The sequence below is a fragment of the Periplaneta americana genome, chromosome 1, assembly GCF_040183065.1.
Source record: "Periplaneta americana isolate PAMFEO1 chromosome 1, P.americana_PAMFEO1_priV1, whole genome shotgun sequence".
Classification (NCBI taxonomy): domain Eukaryota; kingdom Metazoa; phylum Arthropoda; class Insecta; order Blattodea; family Blattidae; genus Periplaneta; species Periplaneta americana.
The window spans coordinates 160,015,800-160,038,542 of NC_091117.1; the positions used below are offsets into that span (position 1 = coordinate 160,015,800).

Below are 22,743 nucleotides of genomic sequence, written 5' to 3' on the forward strand. Positions count from 1 at the left end.
TTCACATAAACATTGCCGTTAGACGTCAACATGAATGTTTACAAGCTCCAAACTTTCATGCTTATGCTTACGTGATTTGCAAACAATACACGATTGTGGAGCGCTGATGTATACAACAGAATAATGAGGAAATGGCGTCGTTGTTATGTTTCCATGGTTACCAAGTATCTTAGCGGTTATGTTTATGTTCCCATCGTGAATGTTCTTGATTTTACCGTTACGTTTACATTTTTAAGTTAACGCTTACGTTATGTTTAATTTTCATTGTGAATGAGCCGATACCCTGCGTACGACTTGCCCGCGCAAAACACAGTTCGAAAGAGGTTATGGTAGCACACAGACCGTACAGACCGCCTTCTGTTGCTACGACGTTCAAATTAGCTATACCATACACGTTCTCAACTTCAGATTGAACGCCTTGATTAATAGGCAACTTCTCTGACATAAAAGCTGAAACTCGCTTCAAATCGTTGACTCACAACAGTGACGTCATGACACACTTTGAAATGAACACTCAGTATAGTCAAATATTATCTTATGTAAAAATAATTATCGTAATTTACTATACTTCGTTCCATAATGTCTGACAGGCAGAGGAGGAGAGAACTATAATTGCTATTGAACCAATAGTAGAGATCTCAGTCCACGCTTATCTTGAACTTGGGCGGAGGTAGAACGCTTCAGATCACCCAACTTCAAGATAAGCGTGGAATGAGATCTCTGTCGTTGGCTCAATAGCAATTATCCTTCTCTCTCTCTCTCTGCCGGGAATGTTTATGTCTCCTGTCAGACATTATGGAACGAGTTATACAGAGTGATTCACGAGGATTTACCATCCTTCACGGAGCTTATTTCCGAAGACATTCTGAGCAAAAAATGTCATATAAACATGGGTCCTATTCTCAATAATTACAGAGTTATGTTTCGTTATTGGAACGCATTGCTGTGAACGCGTGATCTTGGTCAGCGTGCAGTCAGCAGCCAGCGAGAGCGCTACGGAAATCAAAGATAACCGTATGCAGTTAGGAAGCGCGACGAGTGCCGTTCACAAGTGTGCGGCCAAGTGTGCTCAAGCGGACGGCGACATTTAAAAAAAAATATGTTGTAAACACTCCAAGACTATAATTAGAATGCAAAATTGAACTGGAAATAATTAAGTCGGTGGAAGTGGTGTGATTTTTCTAATTTAAACCACTACCACCACGAGACCATTCATTGCCTTTTTATAAAAAATTAGATTCAATATTTTCAACTTAGCATTAAATGTTTCATCTATAAACTGTAAAAATAAGGTCTGAATCACTGTACGATGCTAGTGTCCCAGGTTCATCGAGGATGGAAATGGAGGAGTAAAAATTATGAAATAGAAAGGGGATGGCACATTTTTGGGTGATTATAAGCGACAGAATTGCAATTCCGCCACTGGCTGAGTGATTGTGTTGCGGTGGTTCTCTGAATTGTTGGTGTGTATTATTAGAGCCAGGGCATGTATCCACTGATCACAAACTGACTCGGGGCTGTACAGTCTCTGGTACGACAGCGGTACAGACAGGTTAACGTTGTTTTGTAGTCGTTTCGTGTGTATACTCTACGGCTACGTGAACTTCAATAATGTTGGTAACATCACTTGCTGACACATTAAATACGTTATTGAAGAAATTTAATAGACAAAATTCCATTGTAAATTGGGGATTGTAATCGTTTTAAGCAACACTGTAATACTAAAGATAGCTCTGCCGTAAGAAATGAACAATCGTTTGTTTCAATAAAACTGTATGAAAACGTACGTAAAGATTAATTTTTGGTCCTAGAGAATATATCTGTTAAGGTATCAATGGTTATTATATTATATTATGTTATATTATATTATATTATATTATATTATATTATATTATATTATATTATATTATATTATATTATATTATATTATATTATATTATATTATATTATATTATATTATATTATATTATATTATATTATACGAAAATGTATTATTCATTAAAAACAAATTTGCAGATGTGGCAAAAAAATTAAGATTTAGAAACGTCGATTATTCAAAGGTCTGATGCTCTGCGACTTGCAGAAGAACTTTATCAGAAAAGCTTATAGAGCAGCTTGGGGCCTATCACAGAAAAACATTTCTTGAGACAAATCCTGATTATGCTAAAATGGTTTTAAGAAATTGTTAGACTCTCAGAAAGCACTATCTACTTTCGAACATGAATATTTCTGATCATTCTATCAGATCATGTGGTGTGTAGCGAAGTTTTTCACGTTGTAAACTTTGAAAATATTATTAAAATATATACTATATACACAGTGGGGCAAAAAAACCGCAAAAAATTTAAATGGTTATATTCCAGTAGCTAATGATTTCACTTGAAAGTTTATTTCACAGGCAAATTTAACAGTTCTTGTAGACGGAAAAGTACTGTAATATTTTTTTTACTATTATTTTTATTAAAAATTATTTATGTTTTGTAATGCAATGCAAAATCGATCGTTTATGCCGAACTAAGCATTATGGTCTTACGAGTTCAGCAGGCCAAGCCGTTTGTTGTGCTATCATCATTTGTTTTCTTCCTTTTTGAGTTCTCATTTTTTTAATAAATGGTCGCTTAACGAACGAAGACAAGATTTGCATTAAACATCTGCACCAATACGATAATAATTTATCTGCCCGTCAAATTGTAAGGAACTATGCTCAGCGAGAATGGTCTGTTTCAAGTGTACAACGATTGATTAGAAAGATACGGACATGGTATCCCTCCTGATAGATTATTGCGTGAAAGATCGCATTTCTCAGATTCTCTGATGGTTTCCGCTGGAGTTTCAAACGAGATCTTAATCCTATGGACTATTTTGTATGGAGTCGACTACTAAAAGCAGTTCACTACAAAACAAGAATTCGTAATACTGAACATTTAAGACAACGCCTTCTTGACTGCTGGGACCGACTTGATCAAAGACATATATCCAGTACTATTGGGCAATGGAGAAGACGCCTACAAATGGTTGTGGGGGCAAATGGCGGTCACATGATTATTTGAAAAATTCTTAATTATTATTAATTTTACCAACATTCAGTTTCTGAATTTTGCAGTAATAAATTGTCTTCAAAAACCACATTTTTCGCATCATTGTGTATTGACCTCCATAAGATTTTAATTGAGCCTAAAAAATCATAATAAAAGGTCCTGCTCATCTTTAAAGCCTACTCTTTCCAATGGTGTGTTTATTATAAATTAATGTTATGTATTTCCGAAAATAGAGTATTTCTAATCTTGTGCCTTTTTTTGGTCCACTGCGTATATAGGGTGCTGCAGTCGGATATGACGGTTTTTATAGCCCTGTTGTGGAACACTCAGAAGTAATTAAAAGAAAACAAATAAACTGAAACTAATTTAATACAGTGCAATTTATTAATGTCTGATTACTTTTTAAAAACTGCATTTCGTAAGTAGTCTCCATGGCAACGAATACATTCCTGCAATCTGCTATGATAGTTCTGCATAACTCCCCCCAACAAAACAAGTTCGATGGCACTAATTTCGTTCCTTATATTCTGTTTCAGCTGAATGATGGTGCGAGACTTGTTGCGATACACCCTACTTTTGAGATAACCCCATAGGAAGTAATCAGCTGCAGTCAGGTCAGGAGACCTTGGCGGCCAGGCAATGTCTCCAAATCGTGAAATTGTTCGTCCTGGAAACAGGTTTCGCAGACAGTTCATTGAACCATGAACAGTGTGCGCTGTGGAACCATAATTCGTCATCAAAATTAATTTCATTAGGAATTTCTAATATTGTGAACATTTGCTGATATCGTTCTGAGTTGACGGTCACGTGCGAAAATCTTCTTCGAAAAAGTGCGGGCCGATAAAATTCCTAAGGCAGAGACGCCGCACCAGACAGTTACTTTTGGACTTTGTAATTGTTTTTCTCACACTTGAACCAAGGGTTGTTCATCGCTCCAGTAGCGAAAATTCTGTTTAGGTTAAAGTTGCCTAATTCCGTGATAGATTTTCTCACTGAATATCACGGATTGGGTATCTTGCTATGAAGTTTACTGATGTCTCAAAAGTAGGCGAAAGATGCACTCTTTCGAGAAAGATGTCTGGCACTATGGTCGAACGGCAAAGTTGTGACTGACATTCAATTTTTAAAAAATATCACGGGATTAGGGGTATCATGGAAATAGGCAACTTTATCCTATTTACATAACCAGAAAGATTAAAATGTGCCTCATCCGACATTATCAGTCTGTTCAGAATATCCGGATTGCCATTCAAAATGTCAGTAAACTGTCTACAAAACTGCAATCGAGGAAGATTTTGAGTGGGTTTAACATGATGCAAAACTTGAATTTTATGCGGATGACATTTGAGATCACAGTGTAGGATGCGGCGAAAACTTGTCCGATAGATTCAAAGCCATTGATTGGAGCCTTGTAAAGCGAGTTACACTTTGTTGCACAGTTTCTCTAACTGTCGCAATGCTCTCAGGCGTGCGGACTGTTTTTGCACTTTCAACAAATTTACCATAAACATTGCCAGAATTGTTAAATTTATTCATCCGGTCTAGGATAGATCTAGTGTTTCGGGACGGAATTCTTCCATGCCGTGCGATATTAAATTCAATCCTAAATATTCTCTCCACACCAGTGATCGATTCAACTTCAAATAAGTTGCCACTGAAAACACACGTTCTGTCATAAACCAGTTTTCCATATTTTTTTTTTCACAACAATGATCAAAACAATTGCATGGCTTCGGGATCACATTACCAACACTGCTGATTATTTCACTCAAAACCGCTAGAAACAAGCGCGTTCTAAAAACCGTCATACCCCACTGCCGCACCCTATAAAATATACAGGGTACCAATAAAGTCCCTATATATTTCACAGAAAACGTAAGTTTGGATAATTTCTGTTGTAGGTACAGCGAAGACACGTCCAAATGTTTATCGTTGCTGAACGAGTCACAGTGATTGAATGCCGTTTAGGTGGCAAAAGCTATGCTGAACTCCAGAGGGTATTTCAGAGAAAGTATCACAAAGAAGCATCTACGAGACTTGCTGTAGGCGATGAGCAGCGCAGTGGACGATCTGTGGTCAGTCCACAAAGGATACAGAGAATAAGGGATAGCATCGTCAAAAATCCAAAGGCAACCACTTGCAAGCTGAGTCGGGAGCTGAACATTCCTCACAGTGTAGAAAGTGCTGCGTTTAAGCCTTGGTTTTTTCTCAAACGACGCATTGCGACTTGCGAGGCCAGCCTCGCACAAATCTGGACTACACGAGAGATAGTGAGTGGTTTCTATAAATGCGAGGTGAGCAGACCTCGCACGTCGCAGTTATGGAAACCACTCACTATCTTTCGTGTAGTCCAGATTTGTGCTAGGCGGGCCTCGCACTTCGCACGTCGCATGCGTCGGTTTAGAAAAATTAAGGCTTTAAGAAGAAGGCTTTCCATATCCAGATGCTTCACAGACTGAAGGATGGCTGCAGCCGAGGAGGACCTGATGGATCATGTCCTGTTCAGTGACGTTTCATCTGTGCGGCGGCGTCAACGGACACAATTGCCGGATCTGGACAGATGAGCAACCCAGTGAAGTCACTGAGGGAACTCTCCTAAAGTCAATGTTGTTGTTGTTTCCTAACGCCAGGCGTTTGACAATAAAGCCATTTGTCCTTTTGCACTCCAATATTTTTCAAAGATATTATCATGGTCAGCCACCGAAGCACAAATTCTAAAGTCAATGTATGGCTTGGCCTTATTAAGGACAGAATTTTCGGCTCTTTCATGTTTGCCGAACAGACAATAAACGGGGGAAGCTGTCTGGATATGCTAACACAGTTCCTGGACCCACAGTTGCAGTAGAATGGTATACTCGCCACAGTGGTTTTCCAATAAGAGGGGGCACCACCCTATTTTGCAATCACTGTGCGAGAGTATCTGAATGATGTCTTTCCTGCCGGTGATTCGGAAGAGATTGGAATCGCATTTGGGCTCCCCGCTCTCCCGACCTGACAACCTCGATTTTTTCGCATGGGGCTTTATCAAGAGCGAAGTTTACAAATCCAGGGTGCCTGATATTAATGAGCTAAAGCGGCGAATAAGAGAGGCATGCCTGCTGATAACACCTGCTATGTTACGACGCGTGTTCCGGGCAACCATAAGGCGATGGGAGCGGTGTGTTGAGAAGGAAGGAGGAGATGTGGAACTCCACTAACCTCGGTTCTTGTTAGATCCTACTCTATCCAAATATCATGTTCATTGTGCCGCTGTACTGTAGGTCAGTATCATGGAAATGTATAGGGACTTTATGGGCACCCTGTATATTTACTTATAAAATGTATACATATACATTGTTATTCATTGCAATGTGTTTGGCTAACAAAGATGACAATGTGAATGAATTTCTGATATATTTTGCATTGCACAAACTATTTTTATTTACTACATATATTCATATTTTGTAATTTGTTATGTTTTCAGAACTAATTATTATTACAATGTAAACTACATTTATTTACTGCAGTTAATATTATAAATTTGTTTCATATCACTAGTTAACACTTGTACTCTAGTGTATTTAGCTACTTACACATCCCTGTCCCTATTGCTTACAGTTCCAGTTTACCTGGAATGCGTCCTCCACCACTCCTCCCAAATAAATTATACTCGCAACGCGCACACATTGCAAGCAACGGGATATTTGTAATTATTGAAAGCTGTCTCTAATACATTACAGAGGTTATTCAGAAAAGATGTCACCTTATTGTGGAGTAATAGTAATACGACCTGAAGAAAATACACTACACCGTGTCCCGTTTAGAGGGATCGAGAAATAAGTGATCATTTCAAGCGTAAATAATGGTTTATTAACATATCTTTTTACATAACTTGATGTAAGAACTCTACGAGTTTCGGAGAATGCTCAACGCAACTCGATGTGCGCGCTTGAGTTGCTCTGCAGACATCTAAACGGTATTCAACCTCCCGTCAATTGTTCTGTGGCATTTGTGGAGTCACTAGGTCAGCTCCATTTGTAATGCGTTGCCTCAGTTCCTCAAAAGTGTTAGCTCTGTCTCTTTGGTGCACAGCATCCTTCACAAATCCCAGGAAAAAAGTCCTGTCTCCTCAGTTACACACCGTTTAGCATGTTTATCAGTCTACGGTAGCAAAGATCCAGTTTGTCGGAGTGTTGTGTTCCACTTGAGATTGCTTTATGTCCAGGTGGATCTATACTCCATGTACGACGAACACGGTGTTGTACTCGCGTAACAGATTTTTCTTCTGCTAGCCATAGCACACACTGAACTTTCTGTTGTGGTGTCCACATGTTTACCATAGCATGTTCTCCTACAAAATGGCGCCAGGCTTGTTTTAGTGCCCTAGCAACAAACAAAAGAAAGTTACGCATGCAGCTGTTTTCATACTTTGTTGCATGAACTTGGACAGTTTCCCTATCTTGTCAGATGTACTTTAAGTACATCACAACGATATCTTCATCTGATTTTAAGTGGTGAGCATTTATTTCTCGATCCCTCTAAGCGGGACACAGTGTATTAGTGCTCAACTTAGAACATTTTCCGTATAGTCACAGTTCCGCCTCAAATTTAACAACATGGGTCACTTATTCTGTTTGGGACGGCAGTGGTTGTCCACAATGGTCACATGCTTATAGATATTCGTCAGTTACAGTGGTGTCTTGTAATCGCCCTCAGTCGGTGGTCGAGTGGTTATCGTGCATTTTGGTTCTATTCCAGTAGGATGTGACGAATTTTAGGCGAAAAGCTCTTAGTTCTCTATAGTAAATTTACTGTACTAACAAGCATGTAATTAATCAATGCATTTCCCAGTCCACGTGCTCCAGTACTTTGTTCTCAATTGTTCGTAACACATGTCAGCATGAAAGAGATTTTTGAAACATCTACAGAGAAGAATGGGAACCTATAGTTTCATAATTCCTCTAGTCTACTGCCTCATGTAAGCGATAAAATCCGACGTATATAAGTACGAAGCACATGTGTATCAATTAAGCCAAGACAATTTGTAAAATGCCAATGACTCAGTTGTTAAGTGCTTGACATAAAAAAATAACCAACCAATTTCAAGAAAGAAGCCGTCGAATAACAACCGCTAGAGACGATCTGGAATTCGAATTTCATTAAACACTGTTTAAAACTGTGGTAAACAAACTGTTAGGCCTAATTTTCTGTTTGGACACAGCATGGATGCAAGAGTAGTGGAATATAATCACGGTTATGACGATGGGTATCGGTTTTATTATAATACACTGAACCACAGTTTCATGCTGGCTGCACATCTTCGAACGTTCATTACGAGTCCGTCTTGTGTAAATTTAAAATATTTCAAGATAAAATAATAGCCTACTGCAAAAAAACTATCTATCGCAAGTAAATAAACTATTTGTTAGTACCGGAAGAACATAAATGTGAAAAGATTAATCACAGGCACAATTCTTAACCCGAAAGAGTTAGCTATATATGAGCCGTTCAGAGCAGAAGTGATGTAAGGCAAAATTGGGAAATGAGGGTTAAAGTAAACATTCTGTAAAATATAGCGCAAAGTAGCAATTAATATTCAATTTATTTAAACTATTAGTAGTCAGTGGATAGCAAGAAGGACATATTAATTGCTACTTTGCGCTGTATTTTACAGAATTTTTACTTTAAACCGCATTACTCAATTTTAACTTACACCACTTTTGCTCTGAACGGCTCATATACAGTCTGATCCGTTTGGGTACGGATAATATTAATTTATTATTATAAAACTATTATGATAGTAGGAAAAATTTCTTGCTGATTATATTATGATTAAAAATGTGGGAGTTTTCATATGCATAATCTGAAAGGACTAATGAAAATCGTTCAAATTAGTGTAACTTTGAAAATATTGAGATTAGGACACATATATTTATATGGCATTTTTTGCTCAGAATGTCTTCTGGGGATGTTTGTTTATTAATAGCTATTTCGTGGATATTAAATTTTGGAAGATGGAATTATATTTATTATTTGGAATTGTTAAAGGGTAATTTCGAAATAGAAATTATTTCCTTTCTTGTGGTTATAGCAGCAATAACCAGGAGAGCTCAAATTCCATTTTCTTCTTGACTTCCTGCTGCTATAGCAGCTCCTACTCCGGTATCTGCTGTAGTTGGTATAAGCTCCGTAAGTGGCGGTAAATCCTCGTGAATCACCCTGTATACTTACTTACAAATGCCTTTTAAGGAACCCGGAGGTTCATTGCCGCCCTCACATAAGCCCGCCATCGGTTCCTATCCTAAGCAAGATCAATCCAGTCTCTATCATCAAATCCCACCTCCCTCAAATACTCTGTATATTAGCATATTTTAAGGGTTTTAAAGACATACTTGTATGCATATTTAGTAGGGTTTCAGAGCATGAACTTTCTGGTCCTAGTGATGATGATGATGATGACAAACAGTGAAGTCTCCTGGACATTGATACTCGCACATGGCATCTTTATTTGTCCGTATTTGTTTATTTATTTATTTATTTATTTATTTATTTATTTATTTATTTATTTATTTATTTATTTATTTATTTATTTATTTATTTATTTATTTAATCTGACAGGATAAAGGCCATAAGGTCTTCTCTTCCATCTCGCCAAATAGCACATACAAATGCAAAAAATAAATACAGATGCTGGTGAAAATAATACAAATTAAATTAAAGCCCTATAGAGGGTCAACAGGGTCAAAAGAACACTATAGAGCTCTCATCGAGCTAATACAAGAAAAAAAAAGAAAGAAAAACAGAAGTAGCAATGATGATAGTGATAACTAATAATAATAATAATAATAATAATAATAATAATAATAATAATAATAAATATATTACATGTTAATTGTCAATTTTACAACAGCATAGTTACAATATTTACTATATGTAATGGGTTAAGCTGAAGTTGCGCAACCTGACAGGTGCTCAAAAAGCAATTACATGAACTAGAATGCGATTTTTTAATTTAAATATGAATTTTGATATTGTCCGACAGTCTCTGACATGGTCAGGGAGAGAGTTCCAGAGGCGTGGAATAGATATGCTGAAAGATCATGAGTAGAAGGATGTTCTGTGCAGAGGAATAGAGAGAAGGTACATGTACCAGGTTCGAGATAGTGAAAGGTAAACAAAACGAGATGCTATGTAAGAGAGTGTGGAGATGTGGATGATTTTAAATAGTAATAAGAGAGAGTTGAAGAATCTTCTTTCTTTAAGTGGACTCCAAGACAACAATTCTAGTGACGGTGTTACATGATCGAATTTTCTAATGTTACAAACGAAACGAACGCAGATATTGTGAACACGCTGTAGTGTATGGGCAAGATCAGCATTTAGATTCATGAATAGAGAATCCCAATAATCGAAGTTTGGAACAGGTTCTTTTTAAAACTAAGAGGTAAAACGTTGGTTAAGTGTCTGAGGGAATGAATTATGAATTACTTAATCAATTGAAGTGCCGTAGTTAAATTTGTCAGGATAATATGTCAAGAATCTAAAGACATGTTTGAAATTAAAAAGAATAAATCTTTCCAAGGTGAAATCAATACCCATAAAACTTATTACAATGTGATGATGAACTGAAGTCTTCGTTTCTGCTGGAAAGTAAAATGTTTAGGATTTTAACACGTCACTCCTAAAATAGGGCACACAATGCAGTAAATAAAATAATTGCATAAATTTATAATAGGTCTGCTTAATGAAGTGCCGATAACAATTCACGCTACATTTAATGAACAAACATTGCCTTCTCCGCATTTCAATCCTTGTCTGTCCCAACGTGTAACCAGCATAAATAAATTTTAATTAGAGTGTTTACTGTATTATTGCCGTAGATAATGAAAGCCAGAATTGTTCAATGTAATTAATTATAGTGAAATTGAATTAATCTCATTTTTTTTTAATAGCAACAGTACAGTAAACAGTGTGATAGTCGGCCGTAATGTACCAGACGGCTAAGGCTCAGATATAAAACCATGGTCAGGAGTTTGAAACCTGACCAGGACATGGACGTTTGTTCGTGTCAATAAAATACTCAGCTTCCTTACAAGGAAACATTCTCATGCGGGCAGATAAAAAGTTAATTTTTTTCTATCACTATTTTTATTTTAGTAGGTTATTTTACGACGTTTTATCAACATCTTAGGTTATTTAGCGTCTGAATGACATGAAGGTGATAACGCCGGTGAAATGGGTCCGGTGTCCAACACCGAAAGTTACCCAGCATTTGCTCATATTGTGTTGAGGGAAAACCCCGGAAAAAACCTCAACCAGGTAACTTGCCCCAACCAGGAATCGAACCCGAGCCACCTGGTTTCGCGGCCAGACACGCTAACCGTTACTCCACAGGTGTGGACTTCTAGCATTATGTTAATAATGTCAAAACAAGTCCTTATACAAATTTTGGCTACTCGAGTGCAATTACAAGTGTTCCGCCAGAAAGTAAGTTTCCTTGGTGCCGTTTACAGAAAGAAAACACAATTTCATGGAAAGATTTATTGGAACAGATACAATAATTGTTGAGCTATTTTTCAACATATTCTCCACAGGAAATGAGAAATCTGTCATACCGTGGGATCAACTTTGGTATCCCTGTGTCGTACTTAGAAGTCTGCTGCCTAGGATCGGAACCAGTGTGTAACAATCGTCTGCATCTCTCTGTTGATCCACAGTATGAGAATAAGCATAGCCTATCGTTATTTTTATTTTTTCCTTCAGAGTTCTAAATGTTTTAAATTTTTGTTTTATAACGTGACATAAGCATCATTATTATTTACGTTCTCTAGAATATTCAAATGAAATGGAAGAGTAGAAATATCTCTTAATCTTTTTAATTTATTTTGAAATAAGCGTATCTTATTGTTTGCGTTTTCAGAATATTTAATAAAGTAGATTCTAGAGATTATTTTTAATTTTCCAAGATTTTATTTAAAGTCAAATGAGCAATGTTCATTCTCTACACTCCAACACAGATTAAACACGAAAATTAAACGGTATATCATTTGTGTTGTTTACGAGTTTAAAAACAATGTACGTGACAATGACCTTCAACTTCCCTGTTCATAACAAGCCAGGTGGAGGGGTTATTCAGAGCAACACAGCCTTACGTACAGTAGTGGCAAATAAAAACCGGACAGACCCTTGTAGCTGATTTCAGCCTTGTTCACTCCAGAGCACAATAGACCGGTAACTAAGACTTTCGTGGTTCGAATCCTGCCTGGAAAGGAAACTTTTTTTTTGTTCCTTATTCAAATTTATTCCCAATACTTTTCGATTGCTGGTAAAATTCATGTCCTGGGAATAATAAGTTAATTAAGTAGTAAAATATCGCTGCAATCGTAAAGTATTGGGAATAAATTTGAATAAGAAACAAAAAAAAAAGTTTCCTTCTCAGGCAGGATTCGAACCACGAAAGTCTTATTTACCGGTCTATCGTGAACAAGGCTCTGTAATCAGCTATAAGGGTCGGTTTTTTTTTGCCACTACTGTACGTTCCCTGCTCATTACAGTGTTGCACGATCTCGTAATTCATATTTTTTTAAAATACACATTTTTCTGGAAAACTATTCAAAATACAGCAAAATTGTGTTTTACTTTTTTTGTTGCCTTTACTAAAGGAATCTTCCACCAGAATTAATGACATTAATTACGGTTTACTCTGTATACATGAAACTTGCAATATGAAAATCATTTGTAAATAGTGACACAAAATTATGACTGCTCATAAAATTCAATGAGACAGAATGTAACTTTTGAATGTTTATCAATTATTACCATATTAACGAAAAAAAAAACTAAAAAATTAACTTAATTCTTTTTCTAATAGTCTACAATTTTTATAATATAGCCTACCAGGTGGTTATAATTAAACTGACGACGTTCACCGTGGCACAGCACTGAATGTAAAGACCGTAGGAGTGTGAAACCTAACAGGTATGCTAATTAAGCAATGCTCTCGCGAATTATGCCAAAAATTAGTTCCAAGTCTTGCCACCAGTTGAAAATATGGCACTGTAAGCAATCAGAATGTTCAATTGTCTGTAACTCTGACGTCAGTATATTCTTAACGCTGCGTTGCGGGAATATCGCCTACAGGAACAGGTGAGAAGAGGTCCCATGTAAATTAATGGGCTCAAGAACATTAAGAAGAAATTCGAGGAAACAGATGAATTAGGTGTCGCACCAGGGAGAGGACGGCGGCCCATACCCATGGAACTTGTTGATGTTTCTGTAGCTGTAGCTGACCGTGCAGCACATGCCTCAAATTCTGCAACCACGTGAATTGTCGCTCCCCTGGCAACAGTTCGCAAGATTTTGCTGTGCATTTTACACTATTATCCTTACAAAATTCATACTATGTAGCAATTGAAACCCCAAAATATTCCACAACGCCGTGACTTTGCCCTTCGGTTTTTGGCACTCATGGAAGTGGACAACATGTGGCCGGGGAATATTCTGTGGAGTCCACACCTGTGGAGTAACGGTCAGCGCGTCTGGCCGCGAAACCAGGTGGCCCGGGTTCGAATCCCGGTCGGGGCAAGTTACCTGGTTGAGGTTTTTCCGGGGTTTTCCCTCAACCCAATACGAGCAAATGCTGGGTAACTTTCGGTGCTGGACCCCAGACTCATTTCGCCGGCATTATCACCTTCATATCATTCAGACGCTAAATAACCTAGATGTTAATACAGCGTCGTAAAATAACCCAATAAAATAAAAAAATATATATATATTCTGTGGACTGACGAGGCGCATTTTACTCTGGACGATTTCAGTGAATACACAGAACTGTCGCGTATGGGGTTCGACTCCTCCACATGTTGTGCAGGAAAACCACTGCAGTCAGCTTAGGGGAAAGTACCTGAAATTGGACCGGCATGCAAATTGGACCGATCGTTTTTTCAAGTAACCTAATGCAGTACCTGCCATCTAGTGGTATATTTATGAACTACGAGCTTCTCTCATCTAATTTTGTAAATATTGTGCAGTTGGCAATCATGTAAACTTAGTTACACAGTTTTATTCTTTTTTAAAGCTTCTGATGTTATTGTCGTTACCATTATCGTAAGATATTTAAGAAAAGACAGTTGAGTGAGGGATGTTTTATTAATACTCTGCAGTAGTATGTAGAACAACGTATCTTTTCGCAAAGTTACATAAATCTGTGTCTTTTTTAAGTTTTGTTGGATGTCTAGAGAAATAAATTTACCGTTTCCTGCAAATTGAACCGAAAAGGTTTTTTAATTGGACCGTTATTAGATTTATGTATAATATTGTTTTTTATGTAATGAAATGTAAGAAACCAAATAACAATACGCGAGTGTTTCACATCAACCAGCCCTAGTAAAGTGTAGTTTGAAATTCATCTCGTAAGATACAGAACGCTAGGTACAACTTTCAGCTAAGCGGCCGTAACCTCGGAAGGCGTTCGAGTGAATCTTGGAAGATGAAATTACAGATAATTAGATAAAGGAAAGGAAAATTAAGACGGAGACGATGAAGTTGAAGAAAAATGGCAACATACGAGATAAAAATTACGACAAAGATAAAATAAAAACAATTGTGAAATAAATACCATGATGAAGACGAACATAAAGACAAAAACTTTGGTAAGATAAAGATGTACAGCAAAGACACAGATGATGAAGATAAAAGCAAGACAACGATGAAGCAGAGTAAGACAACGGCGATAAAAAGCAAGAGACAGCTACGATGCGGATGAAGGGAAAGATGAAGATGAGGATGTGGATGAACTTGAAGACGATGATAAAATGGAAATAAAAGAAGATATTACGATGAATGAACACGATGATGAAGTCGAGTACCAAGACAACAATGATGTCAAAGACCAAGACAACACTGAAGCTGAGGACCAAAACAACAATGATGTCGAAGACCAAGACAACACTGAAGCTGAGAACCAAGACAACAATGATGTCGAAGACCAAAATGATGATGAAGATGGAAATGTACACCAAATACGACGATGTAAAATAAATGAACACCAGAACAACGATAAAAACGGAGACGTAGACGATGATGAAGATAAAACCAAGAACGTCAATGAAGATGGAGAAGGTTAAAATGAATACGAAAACAAAGATTAATATAAAAAGTACTTTTGTGCAAAGTGTGTTCAGTAGTTTTATGCAAAATGTGTTAAGTGTTCAAGCATAAAATTGTTCTATAATCGTTAAAGCTAAATTCATGTAACGTCTAGTTCGTTAATAAACTAAACCATAAGAATGATAAAAGTGGTCCAATTTAAAAACTCCAGGTCCAATTTAGAAGACCTTTCTTGCATATTGGACCGAGTGCAGATCATTACATTTTGTTTGGTAGTGTCTTAACTGTTACTTATAACGTGTTGTAGTTTTCCATGTGTATTTTTAAAATGCCAAGGTATGTTTTGGTGATAAAGTGAAAATTTTAAGTTTTTCCGTTTTGACAAAAAATTAGAAAATGTTGGAATTGGTCCAATTTGGGAGACTCTCCCCTACATTATTGTTTGGTGAGGTTTCACAAGTTCATTCTTGGTCAGTTTTTCTTTGAGGGGATGACACCTCGCGGGCCTGACATCTGCATCTTGTGCAACACGTGATTCCAGCTTTGCAAGAACGCAACTGTGACCACACCATTATTTTCATGCAAGATGGGATAACATCACATATCACTCGCCAGGTGAAAGATTTGCTGGGAGAAACTTTCAGTAACGACCGCATCATCTCTAGGCAATTTCCAGATGCGTGGCCTTCAAGATCCCCCGACCTAAATCCATGTGACTTTTGGTTGTGGAGATATTTGAAAGATCATGTCTATCAGGGACATATCCGGTCTCTGCGTGATCTAAAGGCTAGCATACAACGACGTATCGCTCTGATTTCACTAGATATGCTGAGAGCAACTGTCGTCCATGCCGTGTTACGGATGCAACATGTTGAACAGTGTTTGTAACGACAGTTCCTAATAAACGTGTCGTTATCATGTGTTTGATCTTTCCTGCCTTTTTCCTGCAGCCATACCACGTTCTGACTGCTTACATCGCCATATTTTCGCTTGGTGGCAAGACTTGGAACTATTTTTTTGCATAATTTGCGAGCGCATTGCTTAATTAGCATATCTACGAGGTTTCACACTCCTACGATCGTTACAGTCCATTATTATGATGTACCGAAGTACATATGATATTTCCGTGCAGGAATTCTACGTCATATGATGAAGGATGGATAGAACAGAGAAAACTTCTCTCCGGCACCGGGACTCTAATACGGGTTTTCAGCTCTACATGTTGATGCTTTATCCATTAACCCACACCAGATTCCAGTTCCGATGCCGGATCGAATCCCTTCAGTTTAAGTTCTACCTCTCAATTTTCCCTTTGGTGGCCTGCCCCCATGTACTGTGTTACAGAATATGTGACAGTGGCACAATGTCCAACGCACTATGTATAGAGGTGCACTCATTACGAGTGACTAAGTGGCCGGGATCCGACGAGATGAGCGCTGTCTTGAATCACTAAGGGCCATATTAGTAGACATTCTTAGCGCGGGTTTCCGGTGGATGATCAGCGAATTAACGTTTTCCGTATTCATAAACCAGTGTTAGCGATATGATATGATATGATATATGATATATGATATGATATGATATGATATGATATATGATATGATATGATATATGATATATGATATATGATATGATATATGATATGATATGATATGATATATGATATGATATGATATGATATGATATGATATGATATATGATATGATATGATATGATATGGTATGATATGATATGATATGATATGATATGATATGATATGATATATGATATATGATATATGATATATGATATATGATATGATATATGATATGATATATGATATGATATATGATATATGATGTATGATGTATGATGTATGATGTATGATGTATGATATATATGATATGATATGATATATGATATGATATGATATATGATATGATATGATATATGAATCCCGTACAAGTAACCAGTCGATAGCCGGGGCTAGTTTAGCACGCTCGTAGCGCAGGCTAGCGAAATGTCTATTCATAGCACCCTAAGTGTTTACTTACGCATATCATAATTCGTTACCTCAGAACAATAGTGGGATATCTTGCAAAAATCACATTTTAAAAATAAGGGTAAAAATTGCTATTGAACATCGAGTGCAATGTGTAAACAAAGTTTCTTGTTGTTTTAGCTTTATATTAAATCAAAAGTTTGATTACGCATTGCACTCGATGTTCAATAGCAATTTTTATCCTCATTATTTAAAATATGATTTTGGCAAGATATCTCACTGTTGTTCTGAGGTAACGAATATGAGTGCACTTCTGTACATAGTGCGTTGGACATTGTGCCACTGTCACATATTCTGTGACACAGTACATGAGAGTAGGCCATCAAAGGGAAAACTGAGAAATAGAACTTAAACTAAGAGGATTCGATCTGGCATCGGAACTGGAATCCGGTGTAGCTTAATGGAAAAAACGTCAGCACGTAGAGCTGAAAACTCGGGTTCGAGTCCCGATGCAGGAGAGAATTTTTCTCTGTTCTATCCATCCTTCATCATTACAGTCCATATACGCCATGTTGAACACCATCATTTTAATTATAACCACCTAGTACTTTGAATATACTTACATAAAAATTGCAAATTGTAACTACTCTCTTTGAGTCCATCGTTCTTGTAAGGTAATAAGAACAGTCGCAAAGTGAGATGTAAGCCAATTCTTTCATTTCTTAAAACCTAAGAACCAGTGGCGGCTCCTACGTATTTCTTAAGAGGAGGTAAGAAGGTAACAGGACGAAATGACACCTTCTTGAATGAAACATGCTACAAATTAGCCAACATGCATACATGTAAGACCAGATATTGTTGGGGTTGGTCTTCCCTTCTGTATAGCAATAATCTGTTCTTGTAAACTGAGTTTCCTAAATTTTCCAAAATATATAATGTTTTCACTTCCATTCATTGTTGAATAATTGCACAAATTAACAATTACAAGGAAATTCATCTCGCAGCATTTTTCGGGTACACTACAGCATCACACGTGTTGGAAGAGACTATAGCTACTAACACGTAATCGGAACCGCGGAAATGGGCATGGGAAATAATCTGAGGTAAGCGAGAACACTGCACCCACCCACGTGGTGTGTGTTGCCACATGTACATTTTTAAAAGTTCATTATCATATGCTTTTGAAGAATATCAGTTCTTGTAAAGTCATACTACCATTATTGTTCAAAGTTTCCGGTGGCCAATTAATTTTTTATGTTAAAAAATAATGTAGTTTGGAGTACTACTTTCAATTTCAAATATATTTGTACAAAACTGACAACTTGGCTGTTGCCCTGTCTAGTACACAATGAATGGAAGTGAACTTCAGGGGCCAAAAACATCTGCGATAGTATCGTAGAACTACTTCCTCTTTGTTTTATATAAACCCGACTTTAACTTTAAAATATCCTTGAAAGTTTCAAACCATGAATAGTAGCTTATATAAAGTGCAATGAATAATATTTTTCTTTTATAATTAAAAAAAAAAAGTTTATATGGTGTCTTTCATAGCGTTGTGTTAAAACTGTTTTTATTGTGCCTCCTCCTAGATGTGTTATAGTCTGGTTGAATGCAAGATCGTTAGATGGCAGCGGTAGCGAGCTTGCTGCACGACCAGTCGGTTTCTATTTCCCGCCCATGCGCTGATTCAGAGGAGGATCTCCTCCCTCTCCGTCCATTTACTCGCTTAAAATTCTGCTTCTTTCTCTGGCCGCTAGTGCGCTGTTGTATATGTGTGCTTTCTGCAGTAAAGGAGGAATGGATTGACTTTCCTCCACACAAACAATCTCGCATCTTTCTCACAGTTTTCTAGAAGCACATGAGCGCGCATCGTTTAAAACTCGATCAACCGACGTTTTCTTATAGCTGTGAACTTAAAAATTATCGAATCTTCCTTGAATTTCAAGGCACATATTTTATTTGGTATTTACTTTCAAAAGAAGAAAAATGTGAGGAGGACGTTCCTCCCTTCCCTCCCCCGAGGAACCGCCACTGCTAAGAACATTAAATATAAATTTAAATACATTTGAATATTGTATACAATCATTGTATGTTGTTTCCAACTAGTCAATTCTGTACACAGGCTTCGTGGAACAAAACTTCATCCAAAAATAAATACGAACTCCACTGGGAATATCGGCTGAATAATGAAGCCCGATACAGTAATGAACATTACTACACATGCAAGCTACAACGAAATGCCACAAATGAACTTCAGTTATTGCTGCATAATGGAATAAATATTTTTATTATGATTGCGGTAGAAAAGGAACAAGTGAGACTCGAGGGAATATGTGCAGTAAAACAATACAACGTACTTTCGTAACTGGCAGCAGACATTGTAGCCTAGTTTCCGAAAAGGAAACAAAAATTATTAGACAGTGATTAGTTTGTGAGTTACAAGGGATACGTACTGCCTCTTCTATTTTTCACATTTTTCAATCTACTTGATTAATCTCTTGTCTATTATCAGTCACAAATTTATGTACAGTAGTGGCAAAAAAAACCGGACCGATCCTTGAAGATGATACAAAAGAATCCTGTGCTGTGTATTGTGTCAAACTGTGGTAATTTCAATATGGATAGTGAAGCCAGAGGTATGTACTGTTATTTAATGTAAAAATACTTAGTTATCTTTGTCGAATAGAGGTGTAAATGTAATATTGATGTCAGATGAAAATGAAACACTCGAATTTTTTTCGTCTGTAAGTTTAAGGCACTGAAGGAAACAAAAGACGTTAAGAATGGAACAAATGCAATAAATTTCATTGTTACAATTAATTATACAAGATGGATGTGTTTTGTGACTAGCAAAATTTGAATTTGTGACTCTGAAATCAGCTACAAGAGTCGGTCCGGTTTTTTTGCCACTACTGTACACCGCTTTTTTTTTTTTCAGAAAATATTATTTATTTTTCAATTTACTGCTTAGAACCATCAATATAAATACAATCACCTTTATTATTTTCTTGATTTGGAGGTAAGAAACTGTACCATAAACGGAATCAATTCAATATTTTTTTTATTATTTTATTCAGGTTATTTTTCTATATCAACACAAACATAAAATCTAAATCTGCCTTCATACAAAAGAGTAAATAAATTTGAAACTTCACTTCACCAGATGAGTGCCGAACATGTAGCCTACAGTAGTGGCAAAAAAAACCTGACCGACGGAATAATCAAAGTCCCCGAAATGAGCCACTGTGCATGCCGCGCCCGCATTCACAAGATAACGAGTAATCTATTGAAATTGTTTTAGTTTCGACTACTGATTTAGCCCATTTCGAAAGCCAATAGAAAATAAGCTGGTAAAATTCATGTTCTGGGAATAGTAAGTTAATTAAGTAGTAAAATATCGCTGCAATCGAAAAGTAGTAGGAATAAATTTGAATAAGGAACAAAAAAAAAGTTTCCTTCCCAGGCAGAATTCGAACCACGAAAGTCTTAGTTACCAGTCTATCGTGCTATCACCACAGTCTACTATATACAGTTACAAAGCTTAGGGTGATTTTTTGCAAATCTCGCGATAGTTGCTAGCCGCTTGGAGCGCTGTGAGTACTAGGAACAACAGACTGTGCCACAGCCATCGTGATCTAATACAGGCCGTAAGGCAGACCATGTAACTCGCTTAATCCGAACACGAAGGGCGGCGTTTCAACCATATAAATTAGTTGGAATGCATATGTTTCTCTAAAATGTAGTGTAATTGCATTAATAAAATTCAAAACAATGATTATGAGACAATTCAGACATAATTTACTTGCGAGTTAAGATCTAATATTGTTTATGGTGTGAAAATTACGTTTTTCGTATGTGTAATACCTGCCTTTATTTCGATTAAATATTGCGAAATTCTTGTACATTCGTTTATGCACGATTCAATAAGTTTCAATTGCACCGCACGGATATTTAGATATGTTGAAATTATAGGTTATGTTTACTGTACCAGTTGCCCCTTTCTGTCTAAATTTAGTGATCTCCAATGCCTTGTCATTCATATGAAAATTATAGGTTATGTTTACTATATTTAACTTATATTCCTAAATTCGCAATCATACATTACAATTAAGCATAATGTCTGTATTTTAATACTAAAATTGAGTACTGAATTACTGTATTTATCTACTACTTAAGAGATGAAGTAACACAATTCTACGTACACTAATTTCATAGGAGTGGTATGGTAAAGGTTTTGTCTAAAATTAAGGAAGGTAGATGTGCTAAATTGAAATCCCAATATTAATTATTTTTTATCAAAGCTCAAAATAGCTTTCATTCTAAACTTGAAATGTTGACGCGAACAGATTATGTTAACATGTAAAATTCTCTTCACATTAAAATAACATAGTTTTGTAATTATTTCTGCAACATATTAGGCAACAAGAAGTAAACGGAACTTATAACACGTTACACTAAACAAAGCTTAGCAATGATAAGCAATAAAGTTATAATATTTCACTGAGCCCCATACACTAAAATAGAAAGCCTGAACAAACATTACGGCCTGGTCTAGATCGAAAACGCATTGACTGCGCCGTATTTCGCATTTTTGTGAAAAGTTCGTTATCGGTTGTAATAACTGTAATTGGCTAAAATACAATAATTTGAATAATAATAATATGGGACAAGGAGACGTTTGTAGTACTATAAATTATAAGAAAAATAGGTTAGAGATATCCTTCTGAAAGACCCAGGAAGGTGAGTTTATAGAATATAATATATATTTTATGAAAGTAAAATACAAACCTTATGTATTTCATATTTAAATAGTGGAAGGAAGGTGTTAATTTTTTCAAAAGACCACGATATCAAAAGTACAATACATTTTATGGTCTGCTAGGGAAAGAGTCTGTGATGAGGCGATAGTAGCGATCCTGGTGGTGAGCAACTATCTATGGATGCATATTTAGTAAGTATTAAGCTTCGTGACTGTATATACTAGACTGTGCTATCACTGTGAACAAGGCTCTGAAATCAGCTACAAGGGTTTTGCCACTACTGTACATGAAATTTTATTATTGTATCATTAGCTATTAAGGCAGCACCTTGTAGGCTATTTTGTTAAAAAAATTTAAATGTAACTTGATCCAGCTGTGACTGAAAACCACGTTTCCTCATAATAAAATGGTTACACCTGCCACACGGCATGCAGTCCTTTTATTAAAAATCCTACTAAAAAATAGACTTACAATCGACGTACCAAATCTTCTTTCACTAAATTTCTCCTCGAAGAATCGTGGATTTCTTTTCATAGACAATTTTAAAAATGGGGGAGAACATTTACATTTTGACCAAAGTTTAGTATCAAATCCCTTCAATAGCTCCTATGGCTATGAATGTTTGGACTTTCTACAAAAAGCAGAAAAGACGAATAGACGTTACAGAAATGTATTAGGTCCATTTGAGGCGACGACGTAGACATGCACAAATTCAGAAACGTGAGCATCAGAACAGGCATGGAATGCGAATAATCTGTCATCGAATAAGATAGGAAAATTATATCCATGCTTACAAAAAATACTCTCAAAAATTATCCTGTAATACATCTAAATTGATTTTCTCCCGGGATAGAGAAACAGCGCCAAGTGAAATCAC

The 22,743-nt window shown here is 36.6% G+C and overlaps 1 protein-coding gene across 1 annotated transcript in view; it reads right to left on the reverse strand.

Annotated features, from left to right (window-relative positions):
• Positions 1-22,743, reverse strand: part of LOC138702932 (protein O-mannosyl-transferase TMTC2-like) — a 151,805-nt gene that overhangs the window by 113,643 nt on the left and 15,419 nt on the right. The gene's annotated exons all lie outside the window — the stretch shown is intronic.